At 48.6% G+C, this 8,803-nt stretch overlaps 1 pseudogene; it reads right to left on the bottom strand.

Moving 5' to 3' along the window:
• Positions 1 to 3,336: 3,336 nt before the first annotated feature.
• Positions 3,337 to 5,440, bottom strand: LOC103628365 (vesicle-associated membrane protein 721-like; annotated as a pseudogene).
• Between the last annotated feature and the right edge of the window lie 3,363 nt (positions 5,441 to 8,803).

Below are 8,803 nucleotides of genomic sequence, written 5' to 3'. Positions count from 1 at the left end.
TTAAAACCAGCATACCCTTGAGAGTCTTTTCTTTAGTCAGGTAAGTCTTGCTGAGTACTTGCGTACTTAGGGTTATATCCCATTGTTGCTATAGGTTACGAGTCACTTGATTGTGATTGGTGTTAAGCGCCAGTGGGCACGACCTTCTTATAAGTCTAAGTACTTCTTCTATACTTCTTATTGAGGATTGTCACTGAGCTAGCATATATTTTAAAACTATAAATAATCTATAATAGTTCAAAGTTATTTCCTTGAATCACTTTTGTGATCACTCCGATCATGTACAATGTAAACTTGATGTAACTTGTAAAATTTGGTAATAAGATTTCCGCTGCAAATTATTGGTGTGTGATTTGTGTTTACTTAATCTTGCGATCCTGGTTGTAAGTGGTTTATCCGGGGTCCCTGTCACACCCGGTTTTAGAAGGCAAACCGAATGCGAACCATGTACGTGCCAGAATCAGCAATTCACGTACACAGCAGTTACATAACTGGACATCATCACACAGTGCTCAAATTATAATATAAAAGGGGAATAATAGTCGATTACATCATATGTCTGAGACGTCCACATAGTCTTTACAATAATCAAAGTGCGGAAAAGAAACATAGATACACGCGGCCTTCACAGGCAGCCGACTGGGGGTTGCCGCTAACCCACGCCTAGAACTCGTCGTAATCTTGGAACTCCTAGAAGTCTCCTTCCACGGCTTCATCTTCTCCTGAGCAGTGGTTGCAATGCTGAAAACCTGGGGATGGGGGGGGGGGTTTGGTGTGTAGAGCAAGGGTGAGTACACATCAACATACTCAGCAAGTATCCTGTTTGGCTGTAGTGAACTAGCTTTATGTGGGGGTAAGTCAAGCAGTTGCTTTTAGTTGGTCAGATTATTATTACTAGTAGAGAAAGCCAAGTTTTAGATTTAACCCACGTTATTAACCCAAACATACTCTTTCCAAATGGAAAGAATACCACTTACCATTACTAGAGTCAATACCAAAAACCATCAATCTCATTACCACCTGTAATCCGAACATCTCTGATCAAGTACCACTAATCAATGGAGCTCCCTTGGTCGCTCATAACCGCGAGCACGCCTGGTATATCAGTTTTCATACACTCTACAGAGGTTGCGCACTTTACCCACAAGCCGTGATTCCCTTTCTGCCCGGAGATCATGACTCTCCATTGATCACTACCAAGGTGACCCAGCAGGGCATCACTATGTAGCCTTTACAAAGATTCCCCGGGGCTGTAGCCGCCCGTTAGGTTTCCTAAATGCACCGCACTCCTCCCCAAGGGGCGAACCCAAACTTGGCAGAGCGAGCCGCATACACCAAACCCCATTAACGGCACGACAGATAAGCGAACTACACCCCGGTTCCTCTAATTATTCAGCTAAGGGCATCCCATTCCACCCTCATGGTTGCACTGTGTTCCCGGGCGATCATCCAACGAATAGGTCCTTACGGAGAGGCACTCGAGAAACCGCTCGAGCCCCCTTGAATGCCACAGGTATAACATCATAATAAAGGAGGGAAACAACGTATCATTGATAAATCTCATCATGTTCATTGATTAGAGTTGAGCAATAGCATAAAGCTAAACAATAATAATCCAACCCAAATAGGTAAACAAGGACATGGATAACAAAAGCTAGTCAATCCTTAGGTATAACTGTGTAAATGCGGGAAGTGAATTATAGAATGTATATGACAAAGATAGGTCAAGGGACACTTGCCTCCACCAACCAGCTGCTGCTCAGGGGCTTCTCCTGCGAGTTCCTCAGACTCTTCAACCAGATCGTTCTCTATACGAGTTCAAACATACATTCCACACATTTAATACAAAAGAACTGTACACCATACAATGGAAAACAAAAATCAAACAGACGTTCAACGCGGGGCCCGCAATTATCGTTAAGACAGAAAGTGGAAAAGACAATTGAGTCTAGAGTCGAGAAGCGATCACGTTACATAATTATAAATTAAATCACTCGCTTAACAGAAGGGTATTAATTTGGCCACTGCGTTTAGCATAAAGTAAGGTCATGTTCTACATTTAATCATTATAAATAAATAAAGATGAATGAAAGGGAGTGGTCGCACGGCGAGACGCGCGGCACAACATTTAAATTGAATTAAGAAATGAACGACTGCCGCGCGACAGAGCGTGCAACGAGATTCTTGCATTAATTATAGATAAACGTTAAGCGTTGCGCGACGAAACGCATGACGGCTTATGTTAACAGAACTGCATTTAGAACAAATCGTCGCGCGACGAAGCGCGCAACACAGCACTTTAATAAATATAAATTAAAAGAATCGTCGCGCGATGAAGCGCGCGACGCAGCACATCGACTAAACTAAAATTAAAATGGATTAAAACGAGGGTTAAACGCAGCGCGACTACGGTCGCACTCGCGAGAGCACGCTACGCGTGCTGAGGGCACGCGAACTGTGCAGGCGCGCGGGACGCCAGTCGGCTGGGCACGGGCGCGAGCAGGGGCGCGCAAGGGTGCGGGCAGGGCACGGCCGGGGGCGCGTGGCCGCGGGCGCGCGGCCGAGGCACGGCGGGGCGCGGCCAGGGCGCAGGGCGCGGGGCACGGGGGCCGGGCTCGTCAGGGAGCAGGGGAGGGCGCGGGCAGGGGAGGGCCGCCGGGGAGGGGCCGCGGCGGGGCAAGTCGGGGCCAGGGAGGGCGCGCGCGGGGAGGGGCTCGCCGGGGGAGGGCGCGCGGGCAGGGAGGGCCGCCGGGGAGGGGCCGTGCACTACAAAAAATGGTTTTGTATGATAAAAGTAAAGTGTTATGTTTAGTACAAAATTGGTCATAAAAAGCATCTTATGACGAAAATGTTGCGTCATAAGGGTCGTCATATAACGACCGTCACATTATGTACCTTGTGATGACTGTTCAGAGTACCGTCACATAATGTCATCACCTTTTGTGACGGCTGCGTTCGTCCGTCACATATTGTTGCTATATATGACGGTGTTATCTGTCACATTTTTTCCAGTCAACGCGTCACCTAAAGTTGGGATCGTCACTTATGGCACCCACATACAGTGACGACACACTGAGCTTTCATGATAGCTCACAGAATCATAATACACAGAAAAGCCATCATACACAACATTCTCATCACAAGTCATACACAATTCCAGCACACTAGTTCTTCCACAACAGAGGTTCAAACATACAAAGGTTCCACCACAAAGGTTTGAAGCATTCAAACAGATTGCACGTAGTTCTGACAAAGTTCTAACCACAGATATGTTCTAGCAAGGTAGAAAAACCTTAAGCAAAGGCATCATCCTCAGACTTGGTATGCATCCCTACCTCAATCTTTCTGAAGTTTCAGGACAGCTCGTAGCAGTGCATTGGTCTCTTCAAACTTGGTATGCATCCCCTTCACTTCCTCTTGGGCCTGGCGCAACAAACTTTGGTTTTCTTCAAGTGCAGCCTGTTGAGCTTGTAGTTGTGCTTGCAACTCTTCCTGCTTCCTAGCAGCTTCCTCTCTTTCAGCTTGGAGTTTTTCCTCAAACTGATATAATATTTCTTCAAGTGCAGCCTGTTGAGCATATAAAAAACTTGGGATATAAGATTTGCCATGAAATATTGGTATATGCCAACAACAATACAACATAGTCAAATAATGGGCATATTGGACTAGACATAATGTTAATCATTGTTCTATCTCATCCATCATCACAGACAAATAGTGTGCCTGACTAAAACAATTCACCTTAGGATCTCGTAGGTAGTGAACAATTTCCTCAAGTTCGGCTTTAGCTTCGTCGAACCTCTTCATTCAATCCAAGCCCTGTATATAACCCAAAATTGAACAATGCTGAACGGGTGAAAGAACTAATAATAAACCTAACATACTAACAAGCAGATTTGACTGCATAGTATGATGCCATTTCCTATAACACTAGTCCTTGAAAACTTGCTTGCCCATCCAGTGGATATTCACACCAGTTGATGAAACATAATCAAAGTCCCTACTGAAAATTTAACAAAAATAAGAGGCGTCTTAGAGAGTCAAAGCAAGAAGCATACGCCCAAACACCACGCTGACCACCAGTCTCCCCTATGAAAACCTGTGAGCGCAGATTCTCAGTCTTGTCAACAAGCAGCTCAATCTTCTCTCCACGATCTAGGACCTGCATTTGGGAAACAAAACAATCAGAACATTCTTACAGTGGCCATCAATACCAACAGTTAGATTGTATAGCTTGACCAATCCATAAAACATGCCTTTTCAATGTTTTCCATCATAACACCCTTAACTTCAGAAACTTGTGCCTTCACTTTGGCCAGCTTGCTAACCTCTTCAGGGTGATCCACACAATACTACATGTGCTCTTTAAGTTTTAATCTGCAGAAAGTACATATTGTTTTAAGAGGAACAACAATATAATCGCTGATTTCAAGACCTTGGTTATACATACCTGAACTCTCGGTTGAGGCTGTTAGCCGCAGCAATAGCAGCTTTCCTGCCACCATACCTTTTTGTGAAATCCTCCTTAACCCTATCCATGAAAGCAATGGGAATTTGTTGCCCCACTGATTCAACAGCAACAACACAGTATGCTGCAAAGCAAAGTAGAGCAGTATACTTGTAAATTTATAATTTTTAAAATTTAAAATTGACCGACATGGCACTATTGCAACACAAATCAAGTTCTTGAGAAGTGTGGCGCTTTATGCCAGGGTGGTAGTCAAGCACTGTTGAGTTATTTTATAAAAAAGTTAAAAAAAGAGAGAGACGGATAATGGAACCATGTTCGTAATGTAAAACTTTTGGCATCAGCCATTGGCTAGTTTAAGTTGTGAGAACATACACCATTTTAGCATGTGAAGCAACACATACACACATTAATGTTTAATGGTCCAATACTAAATATTAGCAAGATTCAGCAAATACCACAGTACTACACGTGTCTAGAAATACTGTAAAACTCGACTCTAAAACAATGCCTACCATCTAAGGCATCACCAGGTAACTAAGAGTAACTAAGGCACACGCAGCTAGGAGCATGCTTCCCATTTCCCACATAAAACGAACTGTACAAACATGATCACCAACTGCAATCAAAACGACCTAACCGCGTAACAGCCAACTTTAGAAGATCTACACACAAGTGACCAAAAATCAGGACATATCAGATGCATCCTGACAACGAATCGCAAGCAAGGGCAACAAAAAGGAATATTGGGGAAGGCAGGATAACTCACTGAATCCGTCTTTCACGAGGTAGTTGAAGGTGTGGCCGTCGCAGTTGTAGGTGAACTTGTTGTTGCTTGCGGGGAGCTTCATGAGGCACTGGGAGGCGATGGTTGTAAAGTTGTCGGTGAACTCCGTGTACTCGGCCAGTATGACCGTGCCATGGGCCACGAACGCATAGATCAGCGACTGCTGCCCCATAGCTGCCTCCTCGTCTCAGCTGCCCCCCCTCTTCCTCCGCTAGTGGACTTTCGCTCGCCGCCGATGACTTAGGCCTCGCCGCTGGCGAAACCCAAGGGCTAGATCTCCGCGAAGTAGGGCATGGCGAGCACCTCGGCGAGGCGCGTGGCATGGGCGTGCTTCTGCGGGCCAGGGCGGCCCATGACGACCCACTGCACACCCCAGGGGCCCCCACTGGCGGGGTCAAGGCCGGCAGCCGGCGCCGAGGCGCGCGCCTCCTCCTCGCCGTCCTACTCCCAGTCAGACCACCACTCCTCCATCGCGACGGCCGCGGGCGCCGCGAGCCTCCGGTGTGGGGCGAGGGTGCGCCGGGGGAGGGCGGATCGGGCTGCGGCGAGCCGTAGGAGGGCGGCCATTCCTTGCTGGCGGCGGCTAGGGTTTGTGGGGGTTTTGGGGGTGGGCACGTGGTGGTGGGGGCGGACGCGGAGGTGAGCAGCCGAGAGGATAAGACAGGAGGGAAATTTTGGTCATCTTGGGCGGGAGATGGGAAAGTGAATGCGGTCAACAGAAAGGGGTACGGTCCTTTTTTTGGAAAAAAACATAAAGTGACGCCGCCAAATAAAGGCACATCTAAGCGTCATAAAAGTAAAACCGTCTACCGGCTTCTGGCACCTGACAATATATGACGAATCTTCGTACCCTTATGTGACAAAAAAAACACTATCGTCATAAAATCTTCATGGCCTCATGAAATTATGACGACTCAAAAAATTCCATCATATTATGTGACATTATATGACGATAACTGACCTTGTCATTAGGTATTTTGTCATAAAAGGACAAATTTCTTGTAGTGGCGGCGGAGCGAGGGCTCGCCGGGGCGGGGCTCGCCAGGGCCGGAGAGGGCGCGCGCGGGGAGGGGCTCGCCGGGGGGCGCGTGCGACGGGGAGGGGGCTCGCCGAATGCGGGGAGGGCGCGCGGGGAGGTCGCCGGGGGCGCGCGCGACGTGGAGGGGGCTCGCCGGGCGCAGGGAGGGCGCGCGGGGAGGCCACCGGGGTGGGGCTCGCTGGGGAAGCGACTCGCCGGGGGCGGGGAGGGCTCGCTGGGCGTGGGGCCGAGGGCGGCGTGGGAGCAGGGGCCGAGGGGCGGCGCAGGCGAGGGGGCCGAGGGGCGACGCGGGGTGCGGGCAGGGAGGCCGCGCGGGAAAGAAGAAGGGGAGGGGGAAGGAGAGAGAGAAAGAGAGAAGGGGAGGGGAAACTCACCTCGGGGATCCAAACTCCGGCGATCACCGTCTCCAAACCCTAGGGCACCACAGGGAGAGAGAGAGAGGTGGAAGAGGGAGAGGGAGGTTACTGCACGAGAGAAATCAAATGAGACAAATGGACCAGGGGGAGGGGGGCGCGCATGGGGAGGGCAGCGGGCGCCAGGGGCGCGGGCCGGACCAGGCGGGCCTGGGCCGGGCTGGGCCACACCGTGGATCTAAACTCACGACACGCACGACCACTAAACGGAATCCGATCACAAACCGAAATCCGAAACGGAACGAGACGAACACGCGACTAATCACGACATCAGACCAAGAAAATATGCTTCAACATGATGCAACACCCATGACACTTAGGTTTTGTTTACACATGGCACGGACACCCGTCACTATACTGCTTTGAAATTGAGAAGAAGGAGCGAAACGGGAAAAGGAAAGAGAGTAACCCCTGAATTTGGTGAGTAAAAAGAAGAAAAAATTCTACCCCCAAATTCAGGGCGTTACAAACCTATCCCCCTTAAAAGAATCTCGCCCTCGAGATTCAAGGTTGGCCAGCAAAGAGTTCAGGGTACTTGGCCATCAGATCATCTTCACGCTCCCAGGTTGCTTCTTCTTCAGAGTGGTGACTCCATCTAACTTTGCACATTCGGATAGTTTTCCTTCGGGTGACTCCGTCTACAGTCTCAAGGATCTGCGCTGGCTTGTCAATGTAGGTCAAATCCTCTTGGACCTCCAGACTTTCCACTGGCAACTGCTCTTCTGGCACACGCAGACACTTCTTCAACTGAGACACATGAAAGACATCGTGCACTGTGGACAAGCCTTCTGGCAAACTGAGCTGATAGGCCACTTCTCCATGCCTTGCGAGAATCTAATAGAGACCAACATAGCGGGGCACTAGCTTGCCCTTGACTTCGAATCTTCTGACTCCTCTGATCGGTGACACTTTCAGATAGACAAAATCTCCAACTTCAAAACTCAGCTCTCTTCTTCTTGTGTCTGCATAACTTCGCTGCCTTGATTGCGCTATCTTCAGATTCTCCCGAACCATCTTGATGTTCTCTTCAGCTTCAAGCAGAATGTCTGGCCCGAACACTTGCTTTTCTCCAGGCTGATCCCATTGCAATGGAGTTCTACAAGTCCTCCCATAAAGCGCCTGAAATGGTGACATCTTCAAGCTGGCCTGGTAAATGTTGTTATAGGAGAACTCTGCATAGGGCAACCTCTTGTCCCATCCGGACTGATCTTGCAATGCACAGGCTCTCAACATGTCTTCAAGGATTTGATTGGTTCTTTCGGTCTGACCATCTGTCTGCGGATGATAGGCTAAACTAAAATTCAGATGTGTACCCAAGCCTTCATGCAACTGCTGCCAGAAATGAGAGGTGAATTGCGTTCCTCTGTCTGACACTATCTTCTTTGGCACACCATGAAGACAAACGATTTGAGACATGTACAACTCCGCCAGTACTGCACTACTATAGTTGGTCTTGACAGGTATGAAGTGGGCTGACTTGGTTAAGCGGTCCACCACTTCCCAAATGGAATCGTAGCCGGCTTGAGTGCGAGGCAATCCGACTATGAAATCCATACCGATTTCATCCCATTTCCACTGAGGAATTTGCAACGGTTGCAACAATCCAGCTGGTCTCTGGTGCTCTGCCTTGATCCGTCGACAACTATCACACATAGCCACATGCTCTGCGATTTCCCTCTTCATTCCGTACCACCAGAATTTCTTCTTCAGATCTTGATACATCTTCTCACTTCCAAGGTGTATCGAATAGGCTGTCTCATGAGCTTCCTTGAGAATCAATTCCCGAATAGGCTAGACATTGGGAACACACAAGCGGTCTTTGAACCATATCACACTTTCTGCATCTTCCCAAAAATCTTTGCCTCTGCCGTCTAGAACCAGCCGCCGGATTTCACTGATCTTCTCATCATTCTTCTGTGCTTCTTTGATTTCCCGCTCTAAAGTGGGTTCTAACTCAACTGTTACTCCTCGCATATTATTCAGAAATCCGAGACTCAACCTGTCAAACTCTTTGGCCAACTCATAAGGCATCGGATGAGCGACCATCAGATTGACCCGACTCTTCCTGCTCAAAGCATCTGCCACTACGTTCGCTT

Source organism: Zea mays, chromosome 5 (genome assembly GCF_902167145.1).
Source record: "Zea mays cultivar B73 chromosome 5, Zm-B73-REFERENCE-NAM-5.0, whole genome shotgun sequence".
Lineage (NCBI taxonomy): Eukaryota > Viridiplantae > Streptophyta > Magnoliopsida > Poales > Poaceae > Zea > Zea mays.
This window is presented reverse-complemented; position numbering and strand designations above follow the sequence as displayed.